This window comes from Geotrypetes seraphini, chromosome 1, assembly GCF_902459505.1.
Source record: "Geotrypetes seraphini chromosome 1, aGeoSer1.1, whole genome shotgun sequence".
Taxonomy (NCBI): Eukaryota; Metazoa; Chordata; class Amphibia; order Gymnophiona; family Dermophiidae; genus Geotrypetes; species Geotrypetes seraphini.
In genome coordinates this window covers 406,148,155-406,164,312 of record NC_047084.1, presented here as the reverse complement: position 1 = coordinate 406,164,312, position 16,158 = coordinate 406,148,155, and the positions used below count along the sequence as shown (strand labels likewise).

Below are 16,158 nucleotides of genomic sequence, written 5' to 3'. Positions count from 1 at the left end.
ACACAGAACAGAAGTATTTGTTTAGCACAATTGCTTTCTCCTCATCACTCTCCACATATTTGTTCCCAGCATCTTTTAGCCTAGCAATTCCATTTTTTATCTTCCTCCTTTCACTAATATATCTGAAAAAAGTTTTATCTCCCTTTTTTACAATTTTAGCCATTTGTTCTTCCGCCTGTGCCTTCGCCAAACGTATCTCTCTCTTGGCTTCTTTCAGTTTCACCCTGTAATCCTTTCTGCTCTCCTCTTCTTGGGTTTTTTTATATTTCATGAACGCCAACTCTTTCGCCTTTATTTTCTCAGCCACTAGGTTGGAGAACCATATCGGCTTCCTTTTTCTCTTGTTTTTATTGTTATTATAAACTTTTTGCTTTGCCAAACAATAAAGTGCTATACAACGTGCAACTTGTTAAAATATCAACGAACTTGGAGCTTAATAACCGGCACTTATCTTTTTGTTTCTGCTCTTATGCTGTTACTGCTCTTCGTTGTGCCTTGCAGCCGTTAACTCTACGGGCCCCGTTTCACCTTTTTATCGGCTTCTTCAGAGGTCTTCCAATATATACTGCAAGTAAAGAAAAATTACCATTCACTGTATTGCTTTTATTCTCAAACAATTATAACAAATAAAGATGTTTCTCCTCAAATGCTGACACATATAGGCATGCCACTGTAGGTGCCATCTTCGCTCCCATAGCCGTGCCTCGAACTTGTAAAAAGAAACAGTAGTCAAATTCAAAATAGTTTTTACTGAGGGCAATTCGAGCAATAGTAACCAAAAAGTCAATTCGTTTAAAGGACAATTCCATTTGTTCCAAATGCTTTTGAATGATCAATATAGTTGCTTCCTGTGGGATATTTGTATATAACGCAGTAATAAAGAGTCACTAGAATAGCATGATCAGGAACGTGTCATGTGACTCTCTGACGTATGAGTGAGTAGAGGGTAGGTTTTCCACGTTCTCATGTTCCGACGTGTTGACGTGGGTCCACACCGGTATGAGATATTCTTTAAATAATTCATCTGTAGCTTAGTTCTCTATTTGAATCATTAGAAGCAACAAGGTGTGAAAGGCAACTTTAAATTGTACTCAATATATAGAGGTGAGTGCCTTCTTTTAGATCAGGGGTCTCAAAGTTCCTCCTTGAGGGCTGGAATCCAGTCGAGTTTTCAGGATTTCCCCAATGACTATGCATTGAAAGCAGTGCATGCACATAGATCTCATACATGTTCATTGTGGAAATCCTGAAAATCCGACTGGATTACGGCCCTCAACGAGGGACTTTGAGATCCCTGTTTTAGATGGAGCCATATATAGTCTTTGTAAAGCAAATATAGGCTTTTCTTTTAAGATGATTGTTTCATTAAATATATTCAGTTTTAAGATATGTTTATCTTTGTTTCAGTGACTTCACCTCCAGTTAAATCTGCATTTGTTTGTTGGCTCCCTGACGCAGTACCGAAACATGGCACGTCGGAACCAGTTAGTTGTCTAAGCTAAGTACCAACATTTTTCTATCATAAAACTGCGGTAGAAGGTTTAGCATAGCTGCATAAGCTAGCAAATAGAACAATTTATGAATACACGATTTGGAGTAAAGCTTTATTGAACACTGCAATGATTGGTGGGTGAGGTGGAGAGATCAGCCTTCATGTCTCTGAGCAGAGTTCTATTGCATTTACAATTTGATAATATTTTGAGTTAAAACTCATTTCCTACATCATTTCTCGAGTGACTCTTTATTAGTTATAGCTACTTCTTTAGTCACTCAATGATAACAATATTACAGTTGAGTCAATTACCCCTGTAGCGTTTATTAGCTTATATGAATAGCATGGTGTGGTACAATGTGTATCTCAGTGTGATGTAGTGGTTAGAACACAATGCACAGATAACAGAGAGGAAAAGGTCTCAGTATCCCCGCAAACAATCCAATCAGGATAAAACAGTTTGCACTTATCAGGGTTCTGGTATCTTTCATTGACCTGAAAAACCTCTCTGTGAAGTGCTTTTGACTTAATCTCTTTTTTACTTTGTTTGTCTTTTTTACTTTATAATTTATAACATAACATAACATTGTGCTTATTGACTGTGTAACCAGAAGTTCAATGCGGTTTACAAAAAGTTATAAAAGTAAACATATTACATGAAATAACATAATTCATTAAACAGTCAAATATTTAGAAAAAAGATAGGTCTTCAATTGTTTTCTAAATGTCCATAGGAATGGGTAGTAAGCATCAATATTCGGAAATCGTTGTTGCCTGAGATGCCAAAGTATGATTTAGAAATTTATTACTCCTACAAACCTGGACAGATGGAAAATTAATCTTATAATAAATTAGAAAAAAAAAACAACTTAGTAAAACTTATCTTAAGTGTGGTGCAAAAATTCCCTCTGCATTCTAAACCCAGTCAAGGTTTATCTTATCCCCGAAGGGACCCATTTCGCCTTAAATAATAGCTTTCTCAAGGGTCAGTGTATAGCAGGGAATACTGGACATAGAAATCCACTCACTGAACTCTGGCCTTTACTTCCATTGAAAGCAAAGGAGGTTAAACCCTGATATCTCAATCTGTCCTCCCTTTCTTGAAGCCATATGTTAACCCTTTAATCTTGACCTGCTTAGCTTATATGAATGCTATGTACCAGTGGGAAGAGAGCAAATGACTCCTAAAAACGCTCAGAGAAGTGAAACTCTGAAGGGGAGGTGGATACCTTCCCTTGGGGCAAGAGTTTACCGTCCAGTCATTGCATTTTACTTTACAGAACTTCACTTTCTAGCCACTGGTAAAATGAGACCCCTAAGAGCCTGTACAACCACAAACTTTAAAAAGCTTGCACAGATAAGTGTATAGTTTCCAATGAGCAAGAGTCTTTTTGTATAATTTTTTGAACAATTTTTTGTCAATTTATAAATTATTTAAACTGTTCACAATTTTACCAGTGGCTAGAAAGTGAAGTTCTGTAAAGTAAAATGCAATGACTGGACGGTAAACTCTTGCCCCAAGGGAAGGTATCCACCTCCCCTTCAGAGTTTCACTTCTCTGAGCGTTTTTAGGAGTCATTTGCTCTCTTCCCACTGGTACATAGCATCTACATAGTCAGTCTCCTATTTATTATTTCATTCAATTTACTGACTAGTATTCACATATGAGTCCCTGTATGTTTTTCTAGCTTATATGAATAGCATGGTGTGGCACAATGTGTGTGTAGTGAACATAAGAAATGCTGCTGCTGGGTCAGACCAGTGGTCCGTAGTGCCCAGCAGTCCGCTCTTGCGGTGGCCCCCAGGTCAAAGACCAGTGCCTTAACTAAGATCAGCCCTACCTGCATACGTTCCGGTTCAGCAGGAACTTGTCTGACGTTGCCTTGAATCCCTGGAGGGTATTTTCCCCTATAACAGCCTCCGGAAGAGCATTCCAGTTTTCCACCACTCTCTGGGTGAAGAAGAACTTCCTTACGTTTGTACGGAATATATCCCCTTTTAACTTTAGAGAGTGCCCTCTCGTTCTCCCTACCTTGGAGAGGGTGAACAACTTTGTCTTTATCTACTAAGTCTATTCCCTTCATTATCTTGAATGTTTCGATCATATCCCCTCTCAGTCTCCTCTTTTCAAGGGAGAAGAGGCCTAGTTTCTCTAACCTCTTGCAGTACGGCAACTTCTCCAGTCCCTCTTCTCTGGACCCTTTCGAGTAGTACTGTGTCCTTCTTCATGTACGGTGACCAGTACTGGACGCAATATTCCAGGTGGGGGTGTACCATTGCCCAGTACCTTGCCGATAACCTTCTCTGATCTGTTTGTGATCCCCTTCTTAATCATTACTAGAATTCTGTTCGCCCTTTTCGCCACCGCCACGCATTGCACGGATGGTTTCAACTACCAGTACTTCCAAGTCTCTTTACTAAGGGGTCTCTTCGAGTACCGCACAAGACATCCTGTATTCATGTATAAGATTTTTGTTACCAACATGCATCACCTTACACTTATCCATGTTAAACCTCATTTGGCATGTTGCGGCCCATTTCTTGAGCGTGTTTATGTCCCGTTGCAGTTACACCGTGAACGTGAGCTAGGATTTAACAGAGAGAGGAAAAGTCTTTTTTGTTTGTTTATTTTGTTTACACCACAGCACCAGTGTGGTTAGGAGAGGGCAAAGGGGGTGAAGAGACTATAAAATAAACTCACCAAGATGTTTGGAAAAAACATCCAATTGTGCAGGAAAATCGAATCGAAAAATCAATTCAATAGGCTGAATCAAATCGAATTATTTTTTCCTGAATCGGGCAGCACTAGCTTAGTTCACTGTTTTCCCACTTCTCTTATGTCCTCCCATCCTAACAGCTCTTTCTTCAGGTACTCTCCCATTTTATTGATGTCTGTACGTTTGAAATCTAGGACTTTTAGTATTGTGCAGCCGCCCTTCACTTTAGCTGTTATATCAAACCAAACCGTTTGATGAGCGCTACTTCCCAGGCGAGCACCCACTCGTACATTAGATATGCTCTCTCCATTTGTGAGGACCAGATCCAATATCGCTTTTTCCCTTGTGGGTTTCGTCAACATTTGTCTGAGCAGAGCCTCTTGAAAGGCATCCACAATCTCCCTATTTCTTTCCGATTCCGCAGATGGAACTTTCCAGTCCGCATCCGGCAGGTTGAAATCTACCAACAGCAGCACCTCCTCTTTATTTCCAAACTTTTGGATATCCACAATCAGATCTTTATCAATTTTCTGCGATTGAGTTGGAGGTCTGTAGACTTCACCCACGTAGATAGAAGTTACATCTTTTCCTTTCAGAGCAATATCGCTTCTTCCTGATACAAAAACTCATGGATCAAAGGCTAAAAACTATCCTGGGTGAAACTCTGGGCAATTGAGAAATCCTCAAAGGTGGGAGAAAAAAAGCATTGTGTTCCCAGGAATGTCTCATTTCTCCTCCCTTACTGTCTTTTGCTCACCTTGGCAATATTCACAAAGTTAATAGTACCAACTGTTAGCAAAAATATATTAACTCATTCTATTATTGTTATATTATAAGGTTATTTCTCATTCAAAGGGGAAGAAATAGAAAATTACATACCACCTTTTTTGCAGCTTTACAACCACACAAAAAGGTTTTTACAGGTACTTCAAACATTTTCTATCCGTCTCAGTGGACTCACAATCTATCTAATATACCTAGGGTAGTGGAGGAATAAGTGACTTGACCAGCGTCACAAGAAGCATTTTGGAACTCACAACCTCAGGATGTAACTCTAACCACTATGCCACACTCTCTTCCGATTCTGTTTCCACCCATTTTTCTTAATCATCGCGATCCGATTTCACTTCCTTTGTCCCACACGGAATCGAGGCTTCGAAAGCATAGCCCGCCTCCTCTGTGGCGTACGGCCTCTTGATTGGGAGGAGAGGCGCTTCCGGCCAGTGACACGCGTCTCTTATAAAATATTCCGGATGCGGCATTCGTCTAGAAGTTTCTTTGGGAAAGTCATCGTATAGGGTTAAGCATCACTTTTTGGTAACCGAGTATATACTTGCGTTGGTGAGTGTTTATTGCCTTTACCGGTTGTTTAAAGGGTGGTGTGGGAGGGATGTTGTTTTCGGTGGAACTGCTAGTATTGTTTAGGGGTGGGTGCGTACACCATTTGGATAGCAAATGTATGTTTCGTGTTAAAAATGCTTATTTTATCCACTTTATTTGTATTGGTAAATAGGGGCTACAGGATGAAACTGTGAAAATTTAAATGAAATAGTTTTTGAGAAGAACTGAAGGGTCGACATAGAAAACAGCCGCGGCTTTAGCCGTCATATTGTATGACTTACTTGGAAGGGAAGTGGCGTGGGGGTAGCTTTCCGTTTGTGTGGTGGTCCAGAAGCTTTATCGCTACTAGACAACAGCTTAACTAGCTTTGGTTGAGTTCTGGGGTTACGGCTTCAGCCCCCAGGGATTTTTTTTTGGGGGGTGGAGGGTGGTTTTTCAGGTAATGAGCGATTGGTTTCCCTGGAAACGTGGCCGCCTTCCGCCCCGTGCGGCATTCCATTAATCACTAACTAGGGAGTCAGTGCTTAGTGGTGTGTTCTGCTCGATGACGTTACAAAGTGAGAATGTGGTTCTTTCGTTTTTAGAATAAAATATAGCACGAAATTCATGTTTATTTGTTAATCATAGATGTAGGTTACGTAAACAGGTTTCATATTTAATGCTCAATTTAAAAAGAAAAACCACAATGGAAACTTTGTGAAGATTGGGGTAGGAGTGAAATCTGAACTGTCATAATGTAGATTTAACACAATTAAAAATATGAAATTGAATGTTTAAAGTTTTAGCTTTTAGAAATAAGTTAAGAGAAGTATTGATGGAGTAGTACTTGACAAGATAACAAGAACCTGGGAGATCTGATTTTAAGGCATTTGGCTTATTAACCTTTCTAATTAAATATAAACAAGTTGTGCTGGGGATTGATTGTACAAACAAATGCTGTCTCTACTGTAGACTATGGCAGAGAAAGTAAGAATGGAGATCAAACCTTTTAAAGCATAACCTGCTTTTTCATGTGCCACTGCTGTTCTGTATGTCCTCTTGGTTGGTGTGCTGCATAGTTGGTAGTTAAGCTATAATCTGAGCAGGAATAATTGGGTGAAAATGACAAGAAAACAGAAAAACTGATTTTGTTGTTACCATAAAAGTCTCTAAAAATCAAATGCCTCATAAATATTTCTTACCACAATTATGGAAAAGGCTAACTTGGAGCTCAATGAGCATGTGTACATATGCTATAAAATAATGAATCAGTGAATATGTGCTCACCAGGACATACATAAAAACAAATGAAGCAATTAGCTCATTTTGTCAACATGCTCATATTTCACATCATATATTCTGTGTTGCACAGAATTCCCCCATCTGTGCAGACTTTCCATTCTGCTGTTGTTCATGTTCCTATGTCCACCCCCCCCATCTCCTCTCTGTCGGTCTGGCCTGTCTCTCTGACTCCCCCCCCCCCAAAAAAAAAATAAAATAAAATAAAAAACAAAACATACCTGAGGACCTCCAAAGGAAGCAGCAGTGGTGGCAGCCAGACAACATAGGCAAGACGGTGAACCTGCAGCTTATAACAGGCCCTGCCAGGGTCTTCTCTCTGCTGCCTCACTTTCTGTAGATAGATGACGCAGCAGAAGGAGGCCCTGGCAGGGCCAGCTGCAAGCAGCTTGTTCACAGTGCTGCCTCTGCAGGCTAGCTGGTGCTGCTTTAGGTGGGAGGTGGGAACATGAATGTTTGGTGTGGGGGTGGATGGATCAGAGTGGACTTGGACTGCAAGGGGGTGGTGGAGCAGAGGGGACATGGACTGCAAGTGGGAGGTGAAAAGAAAAAGATGCTTGATTGTAGAGAGAGGAAGAGAGATAGATGCTAGACTATGGGGAGTAGGTAAGGGATTCAGCATGTAAGTGAGAGGTGATGCATTTGGTGAGGGGACGCAGATGCTGGATCTCCAAGTTGGGGGGCGAGATGGTAAGAGAGGAACAAAGACCAGAAAAGGGATGGGAAGTGAAGAACAGATTCTTAGCCAGTGGAGAGATGCCAGACTATGGGGGCTTTAACAGTAAATTATTGTACAATCCCATAGGAAATTGGAAGACTGGGCGTCCAGATGGCAGATGAAATTTAATATGGACAAATGCAAAGTGATGCACATTGGGAAGAATAACTTGAATTACAGTTACCGGATGCTAGGGTCCACTTTGGGGATTAGCGCCCAATGTGCGGCAGTGGCCAAAAAAGCAAACGGGATGCTAGGAATTATTAATAAAGGGATGGTTAACAAGACTAAGAATGTTATAATGCTCTTGTATCGCTCCATGGTGCGACCTCATCTGGAGTATTGCATTCAATTCTGGTCTCCTTATCTCAAGAATATATAGTGGCACTAGAAAAGATGTAAAGGAGATGGAACTCCTTTCGTATTAGGAAAGGCTAAAACGGTTAGGGCTCTTCAGCTTGGAAAAGAGACGACTGAGGGGAGATATGATTGAAGTCTACAAAATTCTGAGTGGAGTAGAAAGGGTATAAGTGGATCAATTTTTCACTCCGTCAAAAATTATAATGACTGGGGGACACTTGATGAAGTTACAGGGAAATACTTTTAAAACCAATTGGAGGAAATTTTTTTTCCCTCAGAATAGTTAAGCTCTGGAACGTGTTGCCAGAGGATGTGGTAAGAGCGGATAGCATAGCTGGTTTTAAGAAAAGTTTGGACAAGTTCCTGGAGGAAAAGTCCATAATCTGATATTGAGAGAGACACGGGGGAACATAAGAATTTCTGCTGCTGGGTTAGATCAGTGGTCCATTGTGCCTAGAAGTCTGCTCACGCGGTGGCCCTTAGGTCAAAGACCAGTGCCCTATTTGAGTTTAGCCTTACCTGCGTACGTTCTGGTTCATCAGGAACTTATCTATCCTTTTCTTGAATCCCTGGAGGGGGCTTTCCCCTATAACAGCCTCTGGAAGAGCATTACAGATTTCTACTACTCTCTGGGTAAAGAAGAACTTCCTTACGTTTGTACGGAAACTATCTCCTTTTAACTTTAGAGAGTGCCCTCTTGTTCTCTCCACCTTGGAGAGGGTGAACAATCTCTCTCTACTCAGTGAATTCCTTTTAATATCTTGAATGTTTCGGTCATGTCTCCTCTGATTCCTCTTTTCAAGGGAGAAGAGGCCCAGTTTCTCTAGTCTCTCATTGTACAGCAACTCCAATCCCTTAACCATTTTTGTTGCTCTTCTTTTGACCCTTTCGAGTAGAACTATGTTATTTTTTATGTATGGTGACCAGTGTTGGATGCAGTATTCCAGGTAGGGGCGTACCATGGCCCAGTACAGTGGCATTATAACCTCTGATCTGTTTGTGATTCCCTTCTTAATCATTCCTAGAATTCTGTTTGCCCTTTTCGCTGCTGCCACACATTGCACGGACAGCTTCATCGACTTGTCGACCAGTACTCCCAAGTCTCTTTCCTAGGGGGTCTCTCAGAGTATAAGATTTTTGTTACAGACAAATGAGGTTTACACTTATTCACGTTAAACCTCATTTGTCATGTCACGACCCATTTCTCGAGCGTGTTTATGTCCTGTTGCAGGTCTTTGCAATTCTTTGTCTTCACTACTCTGAATAACTTTGTTTCATCTTCTAATTTAATCACCTCGCTCGTCGTACCAATTTCCAGGTCGTTTATAAATTTGTTGAACACAGGCCCGAGCACCGAACTCCACTCGTGACGCTTTTCCAGTCCGAGTATTGTCCATTTATCCCCACTCTGTTTCCTATCCACCAACCAGTTTTCAATCCAAGTGAGTATTTCACCCTCTATTCCATGGTTCGCAATTTTTTGAAGTAGTCCTTCATTAGGGACTTCGTTGAACGCCTTCTGAAAATCCAGATATAAGATGTTGACTGGGTCATCCTTGTATATCTGCCTGTTTACTCCCTTGAAGTTCGTCAAGCAAAATCTTCCTTTGTTGAAGCTGTAATGACTGGTCCTCATCAGATTGTGTCTGTCAAGGTGATCAATGATGTGGTCCTTTATCCCAGGACAAGCAGGCAGCATATTCTCACATGTGGGTGACGTCATCTACGGAGCCCCAACGCGGACAGCTTTTCAAGCAAACTTGATTGAAGTTTCAAGCTTGCTATGCTGCACCACGCATGTGCATGCCTTCTCCCTCCACTAGAGGGCGCATCCCCACCTCGTGGTCCTCAGTTCTGTTTCTTCCGCGGAGCCAGAAGCCCTGTTGAGTTTTTGCTCCGTGCTATATTGCCTTCTGTCACCGTGGCTGGGGTTTATTTCTTAGTCGCTGTGCCTTTTTTTGTTTTTGCTTTGATCACGTAGTTGAAATCCGTCGAAAAGAAGTTTTCGTTCCAGGCTCCGGGGGCTCCCGGTAGCCGTGGCCGCGGGACCTCGTTCATTCGCAGCCTTGTTTTTTGTTCATGTCCAGACCTTTGTCAGGCTTTAAAAAGTGCACCTGGTACGATCGGTTGCTTTCCATCACCGATCCCCACCGGTGGTGCCTTGTCTGCTTGGGTGCGGATCACCCGACGGACTCTTGCACTAGCTGCTCCACTTTTCAACCTCGAGCGCTCCGCCGCCGGCGCGCCCGCATGGCAGAGCTCTTAATTGTAGAACCCGCGGCGGGGAAGGCCTCGACGTCGGCCTTGGCCTCGGCCCCGGCCTTGACCTCGGCCTCGGCAACCTCGACCTCGTCGCGGATGCCTTCATCTTCGAAGCCTGTGTCCTCGACGCCAAAGTCGGCCCCGGGTAAGTCCCCGCTTCCTTCCTTGGGCTCCTCGACGGGGGTGGGTGGGTCGTCCTCGGCCCCGCCCCGGGCGTCGAAATCGGGTGCTCCGCAGGAATACTCGTTGCCGAAGTCGCCCTCGAGGGAGCACCCGCCGGCACCGGACATGCCGTCCATGATGGCCATTCCCGTGTTTCAGGACATGCTCCGAGCGCTTTTCTCCTCGGAGCTGTCCTATGCCCTGGCCCACCTGCAGCCGTTCTCGGCCGCGACCCCGACCTCGGCCCCGGTGGTTGTTCCTGCCTCGGCCCCGGACTTGGCCTCGGCTATTGACCAGCCTGTGCGGAGCGTGCGACCTCGGGACAAGGTGTGCCGGGTTCGCAGGATTTCTTCTTCCGAGTCCTCGACGGGGTCCTCCAGCGGGTCCTCGGCCTCGGGTGAAACACCGGTCCCGTAAGTCCAAGCGTCCTCGTGGGTCGCCTCGGAGGCACGGTCGTTCCCTAGCAACAGCAGCAGATGAAACCAGAGACCAATGGGATAGCTCACATCTACCAGCAGGCGAAGATAGAGAAACTGATTAACAGGTGGTCCTATTGGCTGGCACTCCTCCTGTTTATCTAGTATTCTCTATCTCCTAACAGGTGGTCCTATTGGCTGGCACTCCTCCTGTTTATCTAGTATTCTCTATCTCCCAGCAGGAAAATGTCGCTATTCAACTAGCTCCTGAATTCTGGCTGTGGCTGGAACTTTATTTTCTCCTGTTGAGGTTTCTCTTCAGTGAGACTGCCATTCTGTTTCTCCTGTTGAGGTTTCTCTTCAGTGAGACAGGGGTGTCCAGCTAAACGGTGCCGGCTTTAGAGGTTACACTTGGGCCCCTCCTAGTCCCTGCCTCACCCTCCCTCCATTGATAGAGGATCTGACTGGGTCTCAATTTTTTTCTTCTTTCCCTTCTCTGTTAAAAAAAAAAAAAAAAAAAAAAAAAAGACCACAGTTGTTACATTCTGCCATGCTTTTGCTGGAAACTGGCTTCAACTGGTCCTAACAACTAACTTGTGAGTATGTCTGGCTTTTACGGTTGTTTGAACTTCAGGTTCTGTTTGGGAGTCTTAGTACTGTGGGTTCGGTCATCATACATTTAAGGTATGGATATTTTATTGAGGCTAAGTTTTATGACTAGAAATCTGTGAAGGGAGCCGGGACTTCCCGCCCTTTGCATGCACGCGCTTTGTTTCCTTGTTGGTTACAGCGCAGCAGTAGCAATGCGATTTCATGCTCGTACTTGTTCTCATTGTTGGGTTTCAGTGCAGCAGTAGTCCTGTTTATTCTGAGGCTCTCTTTCATTAGTGTTTGTCATGGCCATGTGCAGCTGATTGTGCAGGTGCCGGTTTATAGCAGCGCGCATGAGATGGGATATGTTTTTTCCGGCGCTGTGGGCCGTTCTTCTGGTTATTCCCCGAGTCTGATTTTCTTTCTATGCAAGCCGCGGCAGGGTAAATTTTGTGGGGCTCGAATCCGACTGTTTCTAGGAGCGTTGATGCAGCGGCCACGTGTCAGCGAGAATCAGGCGTGCGCATGAGTCTCCAGCGATGGCGGGAGAGCTGCAGCGTTCCGGTAGTTTGTTTCCAGCTGACTTTGGTCAGGGTATGCCGGGGCTTCTCTCTTTTCCAGTTCAGACAAGTTGTATGTGTTTCACCAGCTTTGGGACAAGCTTGGGCAGCTTTATTTGTCTATGTCTGTGTTCCTGCTGTACTCCCTTGAAGGAAGCTGCTTGTTTAATCGGACTCTGGGGTTAGCACTCAAGGGGTTTACCAGAGAGACTCTGACCTGTGCTAGGTCACCCAGTCTCGGTTTGTCTCCAGACTGGGGCGACATACGGCAACTCACGGCACAGTGAGATCAGCAGTAAGATAGTGCCCTGTATTTCACACAGGTATCTCATTGTCTCTCTTGGGGTCCCTGCAGATTGAGCCTTTGTCTATTGGTAACTGTCCTTATTTGGGCCTCTGTGCTGAGCTGCATGTGTCTAGTAGTGGCACAGGATATTTATGCCTAAAGGTAGTACAAGCAGTTTCCAAGTTCGGGCTGTCTCTATGGGCATAATGACATTGCACATATTCCTGCGGCCAGGACTCTCTTTCTCTATTTCTGAGGGGGCCTGGACTTCAGATTTCCATGCTTATCACGCTGGTTTCTCCTGTCACCATTTTCTCATGGCACATGCTAGACGGGCCCCCCGACCAGACAAAGGGCTGTACAGCTCCTTTTAACCAGGAGCCAGTTACCTATTCTATCAAACCCGTGGAGGATCACGCACTATGTGGCTGTTAGCCTCATCCCTGAAGCTCTCATTAACGATGTGAGCTTTGTCTGATACCTGTAAGGATGCTGCTGTTTTCCACGGGGCGGTAGATGCATCATCTTGATTGAGTCTAGTACATATTCACTTTAAAGGACATACGTATTTCGCTCATGTTGCATGGGGTTAGTACTGTTTTCATGGTTCCAGTATATTCCTCTTTACATTGTGAACCTTGATTTTTCCTAGGAGAATATTCTTGCAGATCCTACAGTCTCATTCTGCCATTCCCTGACCTTCTGCACTTCATTCTGAGGGGATCTTGACTTCTTCCAATGACTCTTCAGGCTTTCTCATGAGGGAGAAGACACTATAATGTCAGGTCAGAGGGCTGTGAAGATTTTTCAGGATGCTTGCATCTTTGCATTCTCCTCAGGTTTTCCAGTTTGTTCTTGGAGTCTCTGTTTTGTGTTTCCGTTTTCAGTGTTACTGGTCCTCAGGACAGTTCTTGTAGTTCTTCGGGAACTAAGGGACGTTGTTCCACTTACTGCATGGTGCCCGAGACGGGGGCATTGGGCAGGCTGGATCCCATTCTGCTGAATTAGTTTCTCGGGGTTACACATTTCTGTAGACAACCTGGGAGCAGTGTTCCCGCTAAGCTGCGCTGGGGTGCGCTGACGCACAAAATATTACCTCGCAGCGCACAAGTTTCTCGTCACAGCGCACACAGTGTAGAGCACAGTTCTTCAACCGCCGGTCCGCAAACAAAATCTTGCCGGTCCGCGAAGGATTCGGTCCCCGCCGCAACGAAAGGCCGGCGTCAGCTGACTTGCAACTTCCTGTTGCAGTCGCTGTGCCGGGACTCCTGCCTTCGCCGGGACTCCTGCCTTCCACCGCGTTTGCCTCCTGCCTTGTCTCCGCACCTCCAGACCAGCAGCGGCAGCTGTGTATGCTTTTAACTTCGGCACAGAGCTGCCCCTAATCAATAGTTTAGCGCGGTTTCATAAGGCAGCCTCGGGGCCTTTGCTAGGCCGGCCCACATCGCATCATCGAAGCGGGCCGGCTATCAAAGGCCCCGAGGCTGCCTCATGAAACCGCGCTAAACTATTGATTAGGGGCAGCTCTGTGCCGAAGTTAAAAGCATACAGAGCTGCCGCTGCTGGTCTGAACTCTTGGGCCGCTGAAGGAGGGCAAAAAGCAGCTGTCCTGGAGGTTTCCCTTCCTCTCGCCTTTACAGGTTCCTTTTTTCCACCTTTTTTTTTTTCCTTCAAACGGCAACGGGCCCCAGCATCGACATCAATCAAGTAAGTTCCACTGTCAATCAAGCGGTTCTGCTCGGCCAAAGCTTCCCCTGTGACATGAGCCACCCTCAGGGGAAAGAAAGTGACCCACAAAGGTGAGGGGAAGGGGGGCAGATGATGGAAGTTGGGGGGGGGGGGAGAGAGAGAGAGAGAAGGGGCAGATGATGGAATGGAGGAGATGAGAGAGAGAGAGAAGGGGACAGATGATGGAAGTGAGAAGGGAGAGAGAGCAGAAGGCAGATGGATGTCAGTTGAGAGGGGAGAGCAGATGCTGAATGGAAGTGGGGAAAGAACACATACTGGATGGAAGGAGGAGATAAATAAAGGGGGAAGAAAATAGTAAGATAATGGAGGGGTGAGGGAAAGGGGTGACAAGCTGTGTGTAGACACAGTGAAAAGAGGGAAACGGGACTAAATAGTAAGAAAGAATTTAATTTAGATGGAGGCAGAAAATAGAGAAGGAAGACCAGAGAAGAAAAGGGAAGAGAGAGCAGAGAATGATCAGATCTGAGTGGAGGAAATGAGAAGAGAGATATGCTAAAAACCACAGGGGGGAGGGAAGGATAGAGATGCCAGACCATGAGGGGAACAGAAGGAAGATGATGGATGCTAGACCAAATTGGGGGGTGGGGGGGGGGCAGGAGGAGAGATGGCAGGGAAAGACAGACAGTGAATGGAAGGGGCAGATGCTGGACTGAAGAGACAGAGAAGGTTATCATGCTGCTGTACCGGGCCATGGTACGCCCTCACCTGGAGTACTGCGTCCAGCACTGGTACTTTAAGAAGGACACGGTACTACTCGAAAGGATCCAGAGAAGAGCAACTAAAATGGTTAAGGGGCTGGAGGAGTTGCCGTACAGCGAAAGATTAGAGAAACTGGGCCTCTTCTCCCTTGAGCAGAGGAGATTGAGAGGGGACATGATAGAAACATTCAAGGTACTGAAGGGAATAGACTTAGTAGCTAAGGCAGGGAGAACGAGAGGGCACTCTCTAAAGTTGAAAGGGGATAGATTCCATACAAACGTAAGGAAGTTCTGTGGTAGAAAGCAACATATTTATTTGGCTCATAACTTGCTGGCGCCCGATATTTTTAGCTCACAGTGAAAAAAGTTTGCTCACAACACCCGCCCGCTTAGAGGGAACACTGCCTGGGAGTATATTTACATTTTCTCTATGGATTCCGAATTGGCACTTGGTTTGCCTGCCTCTCTTGGAGCAGCGCTTTCGGTTTTGGCACATGCCATTTCGTCTACCCAAGGCTTCACGAACGTTTTAGGTGATGTGGGCGGTGGTACCGTTTTGGCTTTACCGGGCAATTCATCTAATTTCTTCTTGACTGCCTGCTTGATTCGGATGACTTCCAGTCGGGCCATTTGACTGACACGAAAAGGGTGGTATCTTTTCCTCAGTTCTTTACACGTGCATCTTCGAATTTGCACAGCGCTCTTTTCTCCTGTACTATTTATAGGTATATCAGGGTAATGTTTTTATTCATATAGGAGAGACGCGTTTCTTTCTGGAGACTGGGGCATGGGGTCTCGGTCTCAGATTGGTATTCTTCTTCGCTTACCATGACCAAGAGTATGGGATTCTGTACAGTTTCTGGGATCCATATTGCTGACTCTACTGGGAACTTCGGCTTGCTTTCCCCTTACGCTACAGCAGTCGCTTTTGTTCCGGTGGTTCCCGGTATCTCAGGGCTCCAATTATTTGGTATGCTCCTCCTGCATTGCTCTGTATGATTTGGTGGCTCAGCGCAATTTCTCTTTTCAAGGCATGCCTCGGTCTTTGCTGGACTAGCTCATGACCACCGACCATCCCGGGCTGTCGGGTTGGGGAGCTCGGTGGCTTCCATCCTCAGCTCCAGGATTCTGGTCTTCAGAGGCGACTCAGTACTTGTTCATTCTACTCTTGAGCAGGGTCAGGCTACCTTTCTGGAGCTTCTGATCATTCTTCCGGATTGCCGCTGAGGGTCCTTTTGGTCAGTATTAGGATGGGGGTATTTCTCTACAGCTTGGGCAGTAGGTGTTGTACTCAGTTGGCAGGTGAAGTTGGTCTGCTTCAATGGGTGGACTCTCATCTTCGTCTTCTGTTGGCAGATCCTTTTATGGATCAGGATAAGAGTTTGGATAGACTTTCTCTCCGCGGAATCTGAGCATGGCCCATTTCTTGTATGTTACAGTGTACAGCGCTGTGTACGCTCTGGAAAGTGTGCATGTTAGTAATAGTGTAATCTTCTGCATCCTGGATATTGTGATTTGTGGCTCAGGC

The 16,158-nt window shown here is 45.1% G+C and overlaps 1 protein-coding gene and 1 long non-coding RNA gene across 2 annotated transcripts in view; one reads left to right on the top strand and one right to left on the bottom strand.

Moving 5' to 3' along the window:
- Positions 1-255: 255 nt before the first annotated feature.
- LOC117368477 lies at positions 256-5,334 on the bottom strand. Its single transcript, XR_004540962.1, has 2 exons — positions 5,187-5,334; positions 256-565 (listed from the first exon to the last, which is right to left on the bottom strand). It is a non-coding gene; the product is annotated as an uncharacterized LOC117368477 (long non-coding RNA).
- Positions 5,335-5,402: 68 nt separating this feature from the next.
- The window catches only part of DNAJA1 (DnaJ heat shock protein family (Hsp40) member A1), a 257,885-nt gene continuing 247,129 nt past the window's right edge, over positions 5,403-16,158 (top strand). Inside the window, exon 1 of the mRNA XM_033918184.1 lies at positions 5,403-5,550. The gene's annotated coding sequence lies outside the window, so the exon portion shown is untranslated. The remainder of the gene's footprint in view (positions 5,551-16,158) is intronic.